Source organism: Schistocerca serialis, chromosome 3 (genome assembly GCF_023864345.2).
Source record: "Schistocerca serialis cubense isolate TAMUIC-IGC-003099 chromosome 3, iqSchSeri2.2, whole genome shotgun sequence".
NCBI classification, from domain to species: Eukaryota; Metazoa; Arthropoda; class Insecta; order Orthoptera; family Acrididae; genus Schistocerca; species Schistocerca serialis.
In genome coordinates, this window is record NC_064640.1 from 109802871 (window position 1) to 109818791 (window position 15921).

General features: G+C 44.4%; 1 protein-coding gene and 1 pseudogene across 1 annotated transcript in view; both read left to right on the top strand.

Moving 5' to 3' along the window:
• The window catches only part of LOC126471540 (uncharacterized), a 572770-nt gene that overhangs the window by 82854 nt on the left and 473995 nt on the right, over positions 1–15921 (top strand). The gene's annotated exons all lie outside the window — the stretch shown is intronic.
• On the top strand, positions 3175–3317 carry LOC126472221 (U2 spliceosomal RNA; annotated as a pseudogene).

Genomic DNA, 15921 nt, shown 5'->3' on the forward strand with positions numbered 1-15921 from the left:
CGTTTCTCCAGTTTCCTTTCGTTTCACAGATATTTCCTTCCCAGTCTTCACAACAGTGTCTTTGTCTATATTCAGAGCTGCAGCAGTTCTATCGATTACCTTGTTAACGGAGAGCAGCGGGCCACCATTAAGTTTTTCCGTCTCAAAGAAGACACCCCATGCAAACTATTTCCCTCGACTACGGTCGTATGACAATTTCCTGTCCGAGAGAACGACGTCTGACTTTTTCCCTCATACCTTTTGACGAACTTCGTGCTGACTTTGTTCAGTACCGCAGAACAAATAACGATAACAACAAATAACAGTAGCAACAAATAACAAGAACAACAAAACAGAACAACAAATAAAATAATAACTCCTAAACAGGTAACACCGAACGCAGACAGTCACAAGGTGCAATGATAAGACAGGGCAGCGAGCTGACTTCAGCTGAAACACGCTGGGATTTGGCGTAATGCGGACCGTACCTTTCGCGTGAGCTTGCCCCATACTATTTCCATCGTAGCTGTCAATCCTAAGGAAATTTTGAGCTGGCTGTTGCTGCCTTCACCAAATCAGCCATCCGCCGAAAGGAACCTAATATGGCTTCAGAACTCGAGCGGCAGGCGTTATTCATGCCGACGTTGCACCCAGCGCTGTAGATAGCCGGCGTTAGAAACTCCTCGCCGTCTCGGACGTGACCCCCCGACAAACATGCAGAATCCACAATGGCATTCTTTCACGCCTTGCCTGTTATTTCCTTGTGGGGTCCATAACCCGCCTAACGTTGGAGCTCCCAATGACTAGCATACCGATCCTCAGCACATGTCCGGACTGGGCAGGAAAACAGGCCGCGAATATTTGTTATTATTGGATTTCACCTTTAATGTAGAACGCAGCAAATTCGTAAAAATGTCTTTCAATAGTTTCACTGCTCTAAACTCTTCTTCTTATCGAGGCTGAGCAGGAACTCTGCCCTTCCTGCCTTCCTATGGAGCACAAACCACACGTGTGGCAAACTGCTCGTCCATCATTACTGAGATTGAGGGTTTTAGTGGAACGTGTCATAGCTAAGTGCATAGCTTAACACATTCAGGGTCAATGATAAACAGTTCCTTGGTAACGCAGACATTTTAATTTTTAAAATTCGCAGGTGGTACTTCTTTCAACGATAATTTAAGCAGAAACTTATATATGAATGCGAGGTGCCTGTTCTTTCGGCCATGTCCGAAAGAACGGACACGTCGCGGAATCTGCATCTACATTACTGGCCATTACAATTGCTACACCAAGAAGAAATGCAGATGATAAACGTGTATTCATTGGACAAATATATTATAACAGAACTGACGCAATTTGTGTGCATAGATCCTGAGAAATCAGTACCCAGAACAACCACCTCTGGCCGTAATAACTGCCTTGATAGTGAGTCAAACAGAGCTTGGATGGCGTGTACAGGTACAGCTGCCCATGCAGCTTCAACACGATAACACAGTTCATCAAGAGTAGTGACTAGCGTATTGTGACGAGCCAGTTGCTCGGCCACCATTGACCAGACGTTTTCAGTTGGTGAGAGATCTGGAGAATGTGCTGGCCAGGGCAGCAGTCGAACACTTTCTGTATCCAGAAAGGCCCGTACAGGACCTGCAACATGCGGTCGTGCATTATCTTGCTGCAATGTAGGGTTTCGCAGGGATCGAATGAAGGGTAGAGCGACGGGTTGTAACACATCTGAAATGTAACGTCCACTGTTCAAAGTGCCGCCAATGCGAACAAGAGGTGATCGAGACGTGTAACCAATGGCACACCATACCATCACGCCGGGTGATACGCCAGTATGGCGATGTCCAATACACGCTTCGAATGTGCGTTCACCGCGATGTCACCAAACACGGATGCGACCATCATGATGCTGTAAACAGAAACTGGATTTATCCGAAAAAATGACGTTTTGCCATTCGCGCACCCAGGTTTGTCATTGAGTACACCATCGCAGGCGCTCCTGTCTGTAATGCAGTGTCAAGGGTAACCGCAGCTATGGTCTTCGAGCTGATGTTCCATGCTGTTGCAAACGTCGTCGAACTATTCGTGCCGATGGTTGTTGTCTTGCAGACGCCCCAGCTGTTGACTCAGGGATCGAGACGTGGCTGCACGATCCGTTACAGCCATGCGGTTAAGATGCCTGTCATCCCGACTGCTAGTGATACGAGGCCGTTCGAATCCAGCACGCCGGCCTTCGTGGCCGAGCGGTTCTAGGCGCTTCAGTCTGGTGCCGCGCGACTGCTACGGTCGCTGGTTCTAATCCTGTCTCGGGCATGGATGTGTGTGATGTCCTTAGGTTAGTTAGGTTTAAATAGTTCTGAGTTGTAGGGAACTGATGACCTCAGATGTCAAGTCCCATAGTGCTCAGAGCCATTTGAACCATTTTTTTGAATCCAGCACGGCGTTCCGTATTACCCTCCTAAACCCACCGATTCCATATTCTGCTAATAGTCATTGGATCTCGACCAACGCGAGCAGCAATGTCGCGATACAATAAACCGCAATTGCGATAGGCTACAATCCGATCTTCATCAAAGTCGGAAACTTGATGCTACGCATTTCTCCTCCTTACACGAGGCATCACAATAACGTTTCACCAGGCAACGTCGGTCAACTGCTGTTTGTACATGAGAAATCGGTTGGAAATTTTCCTCATGTCAGCACGTTGTAGGTTTCGCCACCGGCGCCAACCTTGTGTGAATGCTCTGAAAAGCTACTCAATTGCATATCATAGCATCTTCTTCCTGTCGGCTAAATTTCGCGTCTGTAGTACGTCATCTTCATGATGTAGCAATTTTCATGGCCAGTAGTGTATGATACGTATTACGTAACATGAAAGTAGAGGGAGGAGAAAGAAACGGAAGGGGAAGGGGAGGAACTATTGATGTTAGTGGCATCGGAGCTTTACGCGGAATTAGCAGCGACGTGTGAATATATGTGCCGGATCGGGATTCGAAGCCGGGCTCTCCTGTTTACTAGACATTATATAATATGTGTCACAGCTGCGGACTCCACGTGGCGTCTGTTCATTCGAACATATCCGGAAGCTTTCGAACATTTCCGAAAGAACAGACGCCATATATTCATATTTAATTGATCCGCCTCGATGTGCAATGAATGCACCACCTTCAGTGGGGATGCAGCCCGCCACCGGTAGCTGAGTGGTAAGTGTAGTATCTGTTCTTATCAGCTTAATATCTCATTTTTGGCTCATGACGGAGTGCTAGGGGGGCTTGCTCCACCTCTGTCGCGGGTTGGCCCGGCATTGCAGTACCGCCGGGATCGGCCCACCTAAAAAAAAAATAATAATAAAATAAAATAAAATAAAAAAAGAAAAAAAGTAGTCAGTGAGACGGAATGTCAATCCTAAGGACCCGAGTTCGATTCCCGGCTGAGTCGCAGATTTTCTCCGCTAAGGGACTGGGTGTTGTGTTGTCCTAATCATCATTTCATCCCCATCGTCCGCGCGGGATTAGCTGAGGGGTCTTAGTCGCTGCAGTCATTGACTGTGCGGCTGGTCCCGGCGGAGCTTCGAGTCCTACCTCGGGCATGGGTGTGTGTGTTTGTCCTTAGGATAATTTAGGTTAAGTAGTGTGTACGCTTAGGGACTGATGATCTTAGCAGCTAAGTCCCATAAGATTTCACACACATTTGATCTTTTCTTTTTCTTTTTTTCATCCCCATCGACGCGCAAATTGCCGAAGTGGCGTCAGATCTAAAGACTTGCACCCGGCGAACTGTCTACCCGACGGGTGGCCCTAGTCACACGACATTTACATTTTTTAGTGCGGATGCACAAAAAAAAAGGTTCAAATGGCTCTGAGCACTATGGGACTTCTGAGGTCATCAGTCCCCTAGAACTTAGAACTACATAAACCTAACTAACCTAAGGACATCACACACATCCATGCCCGAGGCAGGATTCGAACCTGCGACCGTAGCGGTCGCGCGATTCCAGACTGTAGCACCTAGAACCGCTCGGCCACCCCGGCCGGGAATAGCGGATGCACAATTAACTTCGGCCACCCGCTAGAATCTCAAAGTAGCGAGCATGGAGGCCATGGATGGGGACTGCGGATAGGTGCCGCTAGGTGGGAGTGTCGGTCGGTCGGTAGACGTGCCGAGATAGGCTGCGCAATTACGATGAACTCTGTCTCCAGGTGGCGCAGTGGTTGATGCAACTGTCTAGGAAGCAGGAGACCTTGGGCTCGAATCCCGGTCCGGCACACATTTTCATTTGTCGCCGCTGATTCTGCATAAAGTTCCGATGCAGATGATATCCTTCCCTGTCCTTTACATTCTCTCTTTTCACCTTTGATTTACATAATAAACAAAAACGTTCGACAGAAATTTTAAGGGATTTGAAATAAATAAATATAATTGTGCAACAGATGGAAGACCAGTAGCTCATTATTGCTTCGCTCGTATATAAAATGTCGCAATTCGTGAAATTTTGGAAACAGATAACTCTTCATATCTACGACCCATGACTTATTTCCAGCACATTTCGGACCAGCAGAGGAAGCATTGTGCCCACTAGAGGATGACTCTCCCCCGCCTCCCTCCTTTGAACTTGAAATGCTCGATAATGTCAGCGAACGAAAGAAAAAAAATGGTTCAAATGGCTCTAAGCACTATGGGACTTAACATCTGAAGTCATCAGTCCCCTAGACTTAGAACTACTTAAAGCTATCTAACCTAAGGACATCACACACATCCATGCCCGAGGCAGGATTCCAACCTGCGACCGTAGCAGCAGCGAAGTTCCGCACTGAAGAGCCTAGAACGGCTAGGCCACAGCGGCCGGCCGAACGAACGAGATAATCTTTTTATTGAGTTCTGTATATGATGTGTAAATTGGCCAATAAGTACACACTCCAAGCATTGTACTCAGTTACGAGACGTCATCTTTCGTTTGCTAGCTTACTCATTCGTTGATTGTCTCTTTCACGTTCAATCGTCATCGTTCTGACAGTTCAGCCTTGGCTCAGTTGCGAGTAAAACTCGCGTGGCCTCCAAATATCTGTCTAAATTTCAATTTTTGTTTAGATTAGGTGTAGTATTGATGGAGATATTATTAGAGGCGAATGTAATAAACCGCAAGAAATTTAAACAGAAACAGCTTGAACAAAAGGTACAATAATTTTGGACAAGCCTCTCGCACCTTCAGATATTTTAACTTGTTTACGTATTCTGTACTTGAGAAGTAGACAAACCATTTCAGTGTCTACTTAAAGGGAAATCAGAACAAATATACGTACCAAACCCATGCCATCCAGTGTGCCACAGCTTTAGTCACTTTGTTCGTAGATCAGCTCGTCTAGCTACAAGTGAGTTCACAGAGTATTTCACTGTCAGAGAAGATCTTCCTGTTCCAAAATTTTGTTTTTTTATTGTCCTGCCGGCCGGGGTGGCCGAGCGGTTGTAGGCGCTACAGTCTGGAACCGCGCGACCGCTACGGTCGCAAGTTAGAATCCTGCCTCGGGCATGGATGTGTGTGATGTCTTTAGGTTAGTTAGGTTTAAGTAGTTCTAAGGGGACAGATGACCTCAGAAGTTAAGTCCTATAGTGCTCAGAGCCATTTGCACCATTTTAATGTCCTGGCCACGCCATGTTATAATAGGTAACAAAGAATCTACTGGAACTTAATTCGCTCAAATTAGCGTGAAAATCATTTCATTGCTTTAAAAGATTTAATTTATTTCTATCCCCACGATCATTTCTCGAACCTGCTGTGGAGTGTAGTTGTGTTCAGTTTTATATCTTAATAAGACGAAAAATGATTAGCTTCTTTGTCATGTCCCTGTGCCCCTGATGTGAGACGCATACGATTGCAACATAATGGAAACGCTGATTAGTCTGCAGCAGCTAGGTGGTAAGTTTTATCAGGTATGCGAGAACCCTGCGTTTCAACGATGACACACGCTCCTAGCGAGCCAGCTGTTGCGTGTGCAAATTATATAAACCAGCGAACTCTGGAAGTTTCCATGGGACACCAAAACAAATATCTTTCTCTAATGTCATATTTTCCTGTGAAGATTGTCTAAACCGGCAAAAGGAGTTTTCTCTGCGAGGAAATTAGTGAAACCAACAACCTCTGGGAAGATGCATGTGACATTGAAAACACTTTTTCTAACGTGTTTCCCTATGATATACCATTTTATGAGTACAACAAATCTTCCTTACAGTAGAGTAGCACAAACAATTTTTAATTCTTTTTTACAAACAGACAACAACATTAACACAAGACATTAACTTCAATTACGGTAGAGATTCAAAAATGCCTCCATTGACTTGTAAACGAACGTTACACCGGCGGGACATGTTCTGTCTAACACGGTCAAAGACTGCAGGAGTGTCCTTAATTTCTCCTGCTGCTGCTACTATCCGGGGAACCAGATCCTCTTCTGATTTGACAGCGATTTTGTAAACAAGGTTGCGTATCTCTCCCCATATCAAAAAAGTTCAGACTACAGTATGGTACAGGACCACCTCTGCCAATTCACTTTCCTGGAAACTGTCGCTTCAAGAACAGACGCACTGGGTGACTGAAATGTGCCGGCGCCCCATCATATTGGAACCACATGGGCTGTCTTGCAGCGAGCGTCATGTGATCCAGCAATTCTGGCGATGCTATGCAAGAAAATTGTAATAATGCCTGCCATTTAATGGCCTAGGTAGAAGATATGGACCAATTGAACAGTCACCATCAACGCCTGGCCACATATTGACGTAGAACCGCACTTGATGAGCGCTAGTAAATGTGACAGGTGGATTAAACTTACTCCAACGTGTGGATTGTCGATGTAGGAGACCCCATTGCCATTTAGTAAACAAGTACTGTGCTGGGTCAAGACGTACAACTAAATGTGAATGTGAAACAGCTGCTACAAATAAAGAGTGAAGTATGCCGCCCACCGGTGTAACAGGAACCGTTAGAACAACAAATTATTCATTACAACTGAAGAGTAATCACACCCTCTACCGGATTAAATTATTTGGTGTCCCGTAAAACCACCCAGAGGGTGCCATCAAAATGGCGGACCTACAGAAATCCTCAGCGATCAGTATTGCTGAAGAGCTTAGATATTTATTGGAAAGAATCGTAACTCCAATGCGAAACAAATTAATACACATCATAATCTGTATCTTCTGCGACCACATTCAGTTCAGAAACGGAATATACACGTATGAACTGTGTAAGAGCGGAGTATCTTTAACACTTTTACTCTTTGGATTAGCATGAGCTAGTTCGTCAGTCTTAGCTTCCAGCATTTTTTGTTGTTACGCGTCTTTCCTGGCGGCCGGGAAATTGCCGTGTTTACAGTAGCAAGCACGCGGAAATTTTTGGGAAGAGATGTTAACATACGTAATTCCTGTGAAGACTTACTGATAGCTTGGACACTGGTACGCGGAATAATTTATGGGCAACATGTCTACAGTTGTAATCAGTTTCGTACTGAACCAACATGATCAAAGAGGTCTTCTCTGGAAAAGATCGATTTTGCTTTGTGAATTGTCAGTACGAATGAGAAGAAGCGTATTATATTGTTTGAAGATTAATAAACTAAGTCAATGGCCAACATTTGTCATCACCAGATATTAATTTTGTGTGGCAGTTAATTACAGACAAGTCGCGGGCATTTAGCACACGGTTTCATCTTTTGTCGAGTGTGATCTGATTTTAAGTTGTCTCTCTTCGAATGATCCGATTGCCTTCCAATTAAATGAACTGTGGGACGCATTTCGGAAACGGAGGGGCACCTTACAGCAGCAGTCTCCGAACTTCTAATCACTACCAAGACCAAGGAAAATGTAAGGCCGAAACCAAACAACACATACCAAAAACAATTAGACATGAGTGATATGCTTCGATTTATCATCCTTGCTGCAACAGTGGGTTGGAACTCCGTTAACATACGCTCACGATAGCTTAAGTGCTAGACTGTCTACTTCCTGTCGCTAAACGTGAAGGTTGCGTTATGATGGTGATATTGCACTGGTGCTATTGTTACGACGGACCTTTTCTAACCTCCAGTTCACACTGCTGGTTCAGTTGTGGTGATTGTTTTTACAGACTACAATAACACTCATCATCAGTCATGTGGCATTCACTGCCAGATAAAAGCCACCTCCCGACTTCCTTCCATTACGGTTTTCAGCGTTATGTATAAACCTAGGTTTTGTAATGTTATCCGCCCACCTTTCATTTAGTTGTCTTCCCGGTCTTTTCCCATCTTTTGGAACACCAAAAAATACTTCTCTGGTCCATGACCTTCCATTCCCGTCGCTATCCGTTCAGCTCACCCCCATTTCGTGTTCTTCTTCTTATGCACTTCGTTGTCTAGGCAAAATGCCTCTTCTTACTCCATGTTCAAAACTGTTCCCGAGGCAGGCCGCTGTGGCCGAGCGGTTCTCGGCGCTTCAGTCTGGAACCGCGCGACCGCTACGGTCGCAGGTTCGAATCCTGCCTCGGATATGAATGTGTGTGATGTCATTAGGTAAGTTAGATTTAAGTAGTTCTAAGTTCTAGGGGACTGATGACCTCAGATGTTAAGTCCCATAGTCCTCAGAGCCATTTTTAAATATTCCCGTATTTTCCTAGTTATTCCAGGTCTCTTCTTCCTTATAGCTTATAAGGCTTTATCTACTTTGGCAATCTATCTTCACTCGTTCTCTTAATATTTTTTCTTCATTTCCTACCGTAATCGATCACCCATTCCCCAATATTATAAACATTATGTTCTGTTCACACGTCTGCGTTACGTGTTCTGTCTAATCCTGAGCATCCTTTAATCTTTCTTAGAACACTCTTTTCCGCTGATGGATCTTATTCTCGTCCTCCTGTATAGGCACACAAATCTCAATACAATACATTAAAACTGGTGTTGACATTATTTTACAGATTTAGATTCTGGTGTCTTTTCTTTTCTTGTTATTCAACATTCTGTTTGTAGTATGTGTGCAAAACGTTGAATCTCAACTTATATCTCGATCTGTATTGCAGTTTATATCTGCTCCTAGATAGTAGAAATGTAAGATTTGTTTTGTTGGTTTTCTATTGATAATTGTCTTTGAACAGACTACATGTTTTCCCCGAAATGCCAGTACTCCATTTTTAGGTATCGAAATTTCTAAGTTATATTCTTTTATAATTTGTTCAAGTCTATACACAGATCTTTGAAGATCATCTTCTCTTTCTGTGTAACTGTTAGATCATCTGCAACAGTAAAACATTCATTGCTGTGCCATGATTTATTTTATCCTGTGTTTCATCTCTATTTTCCATTTTTAAACAAGATGGCAATTGTATATGTTGAATAATGCGGGTGAAATACTACACCCTTGTCTTAGTCCTTGAGTAGTTGTCAATTTAACATTCTTAGTCCTCCCGGTATTTATTAAAACACCAGTTGTTTGAATTATTATTTTCAGTGTTTGAATTGCTTTTCGGGGGTATTGCCAGGGGCGCACAATTTCTCGTAGTTTAGATCTTTTTTTCTTTATTGAAGGCGTTTTTGAAGTCAGTAATTGCAGTTTGAATCTCCAAGTTGATTTATGTGTATTCTCTGTTATTTGTTTTAGAGTGAAAATTTCATCCATGCATAAACGACACGTTCTAAATCCTGCTTGTTATTCCTCTTACATTACATCAGTTATTGTCTTGGAATATATTCTACAGGGATTTTCTTTGCATTTTTCCACTCAGGTCTGTTCCCGGAGCCAATTGTTTGTCTTACCGCCGCTCCCAGTAATTCTCAACAACTGTCTCTCTTTCCCTCTCAGCAGCCCTCAATTTTTGATCGACTTTGGCGTTAAAAGTCTGTGTATCATAGCAATAACTCAGAACTGCTGATATGCACTTTCTGTGTACATTCTATTTCACATACACCACAGGCTTGGCTTTGAAAAGGCTGTTGAGTATTCCAGAAGCGGTTGGAGCCATACTTATGCCGTTAATTTACTCTGGTCTTCATCCACTCGTTGTCCTCCGGAAAACTAAATACAAAAACTCATATGATGGATCTATGACTTCATTGTTATTTTGTACTATTTTCTTTTCGAGGCGTAATTTTATCTCATTAAAACTGAATTTCAGGCATGTTGGCAAACTTTCTTTGTTAAAGTCTTCCAGCACTTGTAGATGAGGATCTGCAGCGGAGATAAACAGCAGAGCGTCACCAGTAGAATGAAGGTGGCAGAAATGTGTTGTATTAGCACATATTACTTCTTCATTTTCACAACATAAGGATAGGAAGTTTCTCTAGAGGTGCTGAGAATAGTCCTCTTCCAATTCCAAATTTGCCGCTATCGTGACGAATTCTAATGAAAGCTGTAACACATACATATGTACGCTTCACTTTACTAACGTATGTTGGCTCAATTGTTTTATCCTCAAGAACTTTTAGTGCCTTTAGTTAATGGAACAAAATGTTGTTTCAAAAAATCTGTGACTCACAGGCAATGTAGTAGTTCATACTCGTTGTTCCATTCTATAAAGTCGTCTACGATTCGATAAGTCCAGCAGACGAGGGTGCAGTATCACACTGCCCGCTCGTTATAGCTATCGGAATGGCAAATAATACAAAATTCCGCGAGGTAAAAAAGTATTAATCTATCGCGCAGATAGTCAGAACTGCTCGAGAGGCTAAACAGAGACCAACATCGTATTTTTTCCACTATTTTAACATAGGCAGTGGAGCCGTTTAGCCTGTATCAGGTGCTAGCATTGGAAATACTCCGTTGTAGACATTCGACGTTTGCCTCCGGCACTTCGATATCGATATCACCCATCAGATTAATAACATTCACAGATTGGGTGAACTGTCTGGTATTTATAAGCCTGTGGCACGCCCCTGAAGTGCCTATGGCAGCTGTTCAGTTTTATGTAACTAATACCCGTAATGTTTCCAATTAAGACACAGAATGCTCCCGTTGAACATCAAGATGAACCTTCTCCCACAACAATGTGCACATCTTTGCGGAGGCACTACGGGCTAGTAACAACTCGAATGACATGCTAATAAACGACATGAACAGAAAGTATCTCTAAGGATCTAACTGTAGATGGAGAAACAGCCCCCAAGAAAAAGAAAACTTGTTAGGAAGATAAATGCCGTTATCGTGCAGAGCTCGGCAGGTGGCTCAGACAGGAGCGTGTAGATGAGGCGGCAGAGTCACGCTGACGTGCGTGTTCCAAGCGTGCTCCCGAGGGCATCGACCTGCCGACGCGTGGTCGTTCACCCCAGTGCGAGCTCCCTCTGTCTACTTCACAAAAGAAAAATAACAATGATTCTTTCCGCCGTACAGTAATAGTTTTTTTTCTGTTTCCTTTTCGAGAGAAAGAAAAGAATCTCGCAGATATCAAAAAACTTATTCGTTTACACCATTATATCTCGGCTGTGAGAGACATTTACGTTTGCCACTGTCAGATGCCTTGTCATTGTATCACACAACCAAAATTTGGTGTTCACAGGCAGCTGTCGCAGTAGAAACTTTGTGAAACCGAATTAACAGCTTTTCTGCCTTGCCTGTCACCCGCAGTAACGTCTTACGTTTACCATATAGCATTTCACAGGTTACTGTATTTTGGGATACCAAACGCGAGAAGCCCTTAGCTCGCCGTATTTATTTTCTACTCTAATTATATTGCGATTAACATTGCTTTGTGGTTGCCGGCCGGTGTGGCCGAGCGGTTCTAGGCGCTTCAGTCTGGAACCGCGTGACCGCTACGGTCGCAGGTTCGAATCCTGCCTATGGCATGGATGTGTGTGATGTCCTTAGGTTAGTTCGGTTTAAGTTATGCTAAGTTATAGGGGACTGATGACCTCAGATGTTAAGTCCCATAGTGCTCAGAGCCATTTGCTTTGTGGTTGACGTTTCAGCGAGTTGAGTGGAAGAGGCCAGCCGCCATTCAATCGTAGTTCTTTCTCGAGCGTCACGTGCTCGCTGAGTTGCCTGTTTGGTAGATAGATGCAGCGCCTTGAGTAGCTTGGCTGATGCACGTCGCCATCACTTCCCCCAACCACTGCAATATGTTAATCATAAAGTAATTTTAATAGGGGTACAGATACCACCCATTGATTTGCTGAATTCAAAATATCCGGCTAGTCTGATATCATTAACAACTACCTTGATCTGTAGCATGGGTCTGGTCCGTGAAAGCAATTAAATGATGATTCTCTCTACCTCCGTAGCATGGAAATGTGAGGTTTGCTTGGTTTTCCTGCGTGTTGTTTGGTCACCATACAGTTTTGTGGTATTCGAGTGTACCTGAAAGTCTCAAATGAAACGTAAATATTAGTTCGATGCTATGCGCTACTTCCTTAATTTCCAGTCACCCATTTCCACTTACCGTGCCGGCCGAAGTGGCCGTGCGGTTAAAGGCGCTGCAGTCTGGAACCGCGAGGCCGCTACGGTCGCAGGTTCGAATCCTGCCTCGGGCATGGATGTTTGTGATGTCCTTAGGTTAGTTAGGTTTAACTAGTTCTAAGTTCTAGGGGACTAATGACCTCAGCAGTTGAGTCCCATAGTGCTCAGAGCCATTTTTGAACCACTTACCGTAAGGAACATCGACGTACCAGCCTCATAAATTGTTGCCTGGCAGCGCCTAGCTGCTGTCATACTCTCTTCTCTGCTGCGGAAAAGGACAGTAGAATCTTAACAACTTCAACTGCTTTGATATTCTTCCCACTAAAGGCTAAAAAGTCCACAGTTTCTGTTTATGTGTGACGCTTCTTTCTACGGCAGCCTGGAGTTTTAATTATTTGATTAATTTTTAGTTTGTGTTCTTGTTCAAGTTCCAGTGCAAGGACTGTTGAAACTGAGCTAACATAATGTTTTGCACTCCGTCTTCAGGCCACAAGTGGCCTAGCGGGACCATCCGACCGCCGTGTCATCCTCAGATGAAAATGCTGATAGGAGGGGCGTGTGGTCAGCACACTGCTCTTCCGGTCGTTATGATGGTTTGATGTGACCGAAGCCGCTACTATTCGGCGGAATAGCTCCTCAATTGACATCACGAGGCTGAGTGCACCCCGAAAAATGGCAACAGAGCATGGCGGCGCTGATGGTCAGCCATCCAAGTGCCGACCATGCCCGACAGGTGATGTGACGGGAACCAGTGTACCCACTGCGGCAGTGCCGTTGCCCAACGTAATGTTAAGCATCTTCAAAATACCACTAATATAAGCATTAATCCGTGGTGATACAAGTATCAGCTACTAGAAGTCCCTGTAAAAGTAAAGTGAAGGCTGGGGCGCAAGCCCGTGATTCGGCTGTTGACGTGACTGCAGGCAGAGTACAGCTTTTATTCGGCGCGGCACTAGAAGAGTGAGGGTGACGGGCCCATCCCTCCGGTCGCCTTTTATCCTCGGGAAAGATCTCCGCTGCTCATTTGGTAGCAGTCTGACTGGACCTAAGAGCGTCCTGAAGAAACTGGAACGAGGAAAACAAACTGTCTCTCTCCAGTATTGAACTCAGGACCTCCAGGGCTGGAGCCTAATGCTCCGTCTCCTAGACCAGCAATAACACAGAGATCCTGCACTGATATTAATTTGGGTTTCTCACCATACATGCATTTATTTAGGATTCCAGTATACCATATTACACTACTGGCCATTAAAATTGCTACACCACGAAGATGACGTGCTACAGACGTGACATTTAACCGACAGGAAGAAGATGCTGTGATATGCAAATGATTAGCTTTCCAGAGCATTCACACAAGCTTGGCGCCGGTGGCGACACCTACAACGTGCTGACATGAGGAAAGTTTCTAACCGATTTCTCATACACAAACAGCAGTTGACCGGCGTTGCCTGGTGAAACGTTGTTGTGATGCCTCGTGTAAGGAGGAGAAATGCGTACCATCACGTTTCCGACTTTGATAAAGGTCGGATTGTAGCCTATCGCGATTGCGGTTTATCGTATCGCGACATTGCTGCTCGCGTTGGTCGAGATCCAATGACTGTTAGCAGAATATGGAATCGGTGGGTTCAGGAGGGTAATACGGAACGCCGTGCTGGATCCCAATGGCCTTGTATCACTAGCAGTCGAGATGACAAGCATCTTATCCGCATGGCTGTAACGGATCGTGCAGCCACGTGTCGATCCCTGAGTCAACAGATGAGGACGTTTGAAAGACAACAACCATCTGTGCGAACAGTTCGACGACCTTTGCAGCAACGGACTATCAACTCTGAGACCATGGCTGCGGTTACCCTTGACGCTGCATCACAGACAGGAGCGCCTGCGATGGTGTACTCAACGACGAACCTGGGTGCACGAATGGCAAAACGTCATTTTTTCGGATGAATCCAGGTTCTGTTTACAGCATCATGATGGTCACATCCGTGTTTGGCGACATCTCGGTGAACGCACATTCGAAGCGTGTATTCGCCATCGCCATACTGGCGTATCACCTAGTGTGATGGTGTGGGGTGCCATTGGTTACACGTCTCGGTCACCTCTTGTTCGCATTGACTGCACTTTGAACAGTGGACGTTACATTTCAGATGTGTTACGACCCGTAGGTCTACCCATCATTCGATCCCTGCGAAACCCTACAGTTCAGCAGGATAATGCACGACCGCATGTTGCAGGTCCTGTACGGGCCTTTCTGGATACAGAAAATGTTCGACTGCTGCGCTGGCCAGCACATTCTACAGATCTCTCACCAACTGAAAACGTCTGGTCAGTGGTGGCCGAGCAACTGGCACGTCACAATACCCTCTTGATGAACTGTGGTATCGTGTTGAAGCTGCATGGGCAGCTGTACCTGTACACGCCATCCCAGCTCTGTTTGACTCAATGCCTAGGCGTATCGAGACCGTTATTTCGGCCAGAGGTGGTTGTTCTGGGTACTGATTTCTCAGGAGGTATCCACCCAAATTGAGTGAAAATGTAATCACATGTCGGTTCTAGTATAATATATCTGTCCAGTGAATACCCGTTTATCATCTGCATTTCTTCTTGGTGTAGCAATTTTAATGGCCAGTAGTGTATTTCCCACTCTGCTGACTATAAACCCTATTTCTTAACACAATCTCCATTCAGTACGATGGGAGGACTTGTATGCCCGAATGGAGCCATTCTACTGGTCGACGTTCGAGCCAACGTCTTGTTGCATCAATATCGTCCCCATCATCCACGTACGATGAAGGATGCACTCCACAGTGCAGCGAGATGTTTTATTATAGTCCGTCGATCACCTCGAATGAGAGTGTCCGCTCGTTTCAACATTGCAGTAGTCAGTGCAGTATCACGACACTGCAGTGAATAGATATTTGAGTGTTGTACAGGGGCAGTTGAATTTAGTGAAACTAAAATTCTAATTGTTGTTGTTTATAGGTTCGCTAACTCCGAATTCAGAGCATTTATGCTCAAGCTAGAGAGGTCTCCTGATTCACTTTGTAGGAAGTACCAGTAATTAGTTATATGTGGTGACTTCAATATTAATTTTGTATATGATGGTGCAAGAAAAAGGATGTTGGTAGATCTCCTAAATTCATATGATCTGATGCAAACTGTATTTTTTCCAACTAGGGTGCAGGGGAACAGTAGCACAGCCATATACAATATTTTTATTCATTCCTCATTACTAGATGGGCATTCTGTTAGCAAAAGCGTGAATGGCCTTTCAGACCATGATGCACAAATTTTAACACTAAAAGGCTTTTGTACTCAAGCCAATGTCATATTTAATTACAAACAATGTAGGAAAGCTAATCCATCAGGAATAGAGAGTTTTTTAAACCTTGTCAAGGAACAAGAGTGGCAGGTTGTTTATAGTGCCGACAACATAGATGATAAATACAATGCTTTCCTTAACACATTTATCACGCTCTTTGAGAGTTGCTTTCCGTCAGAACGTTCTAAACGGTGTACTAGCAGTATAGA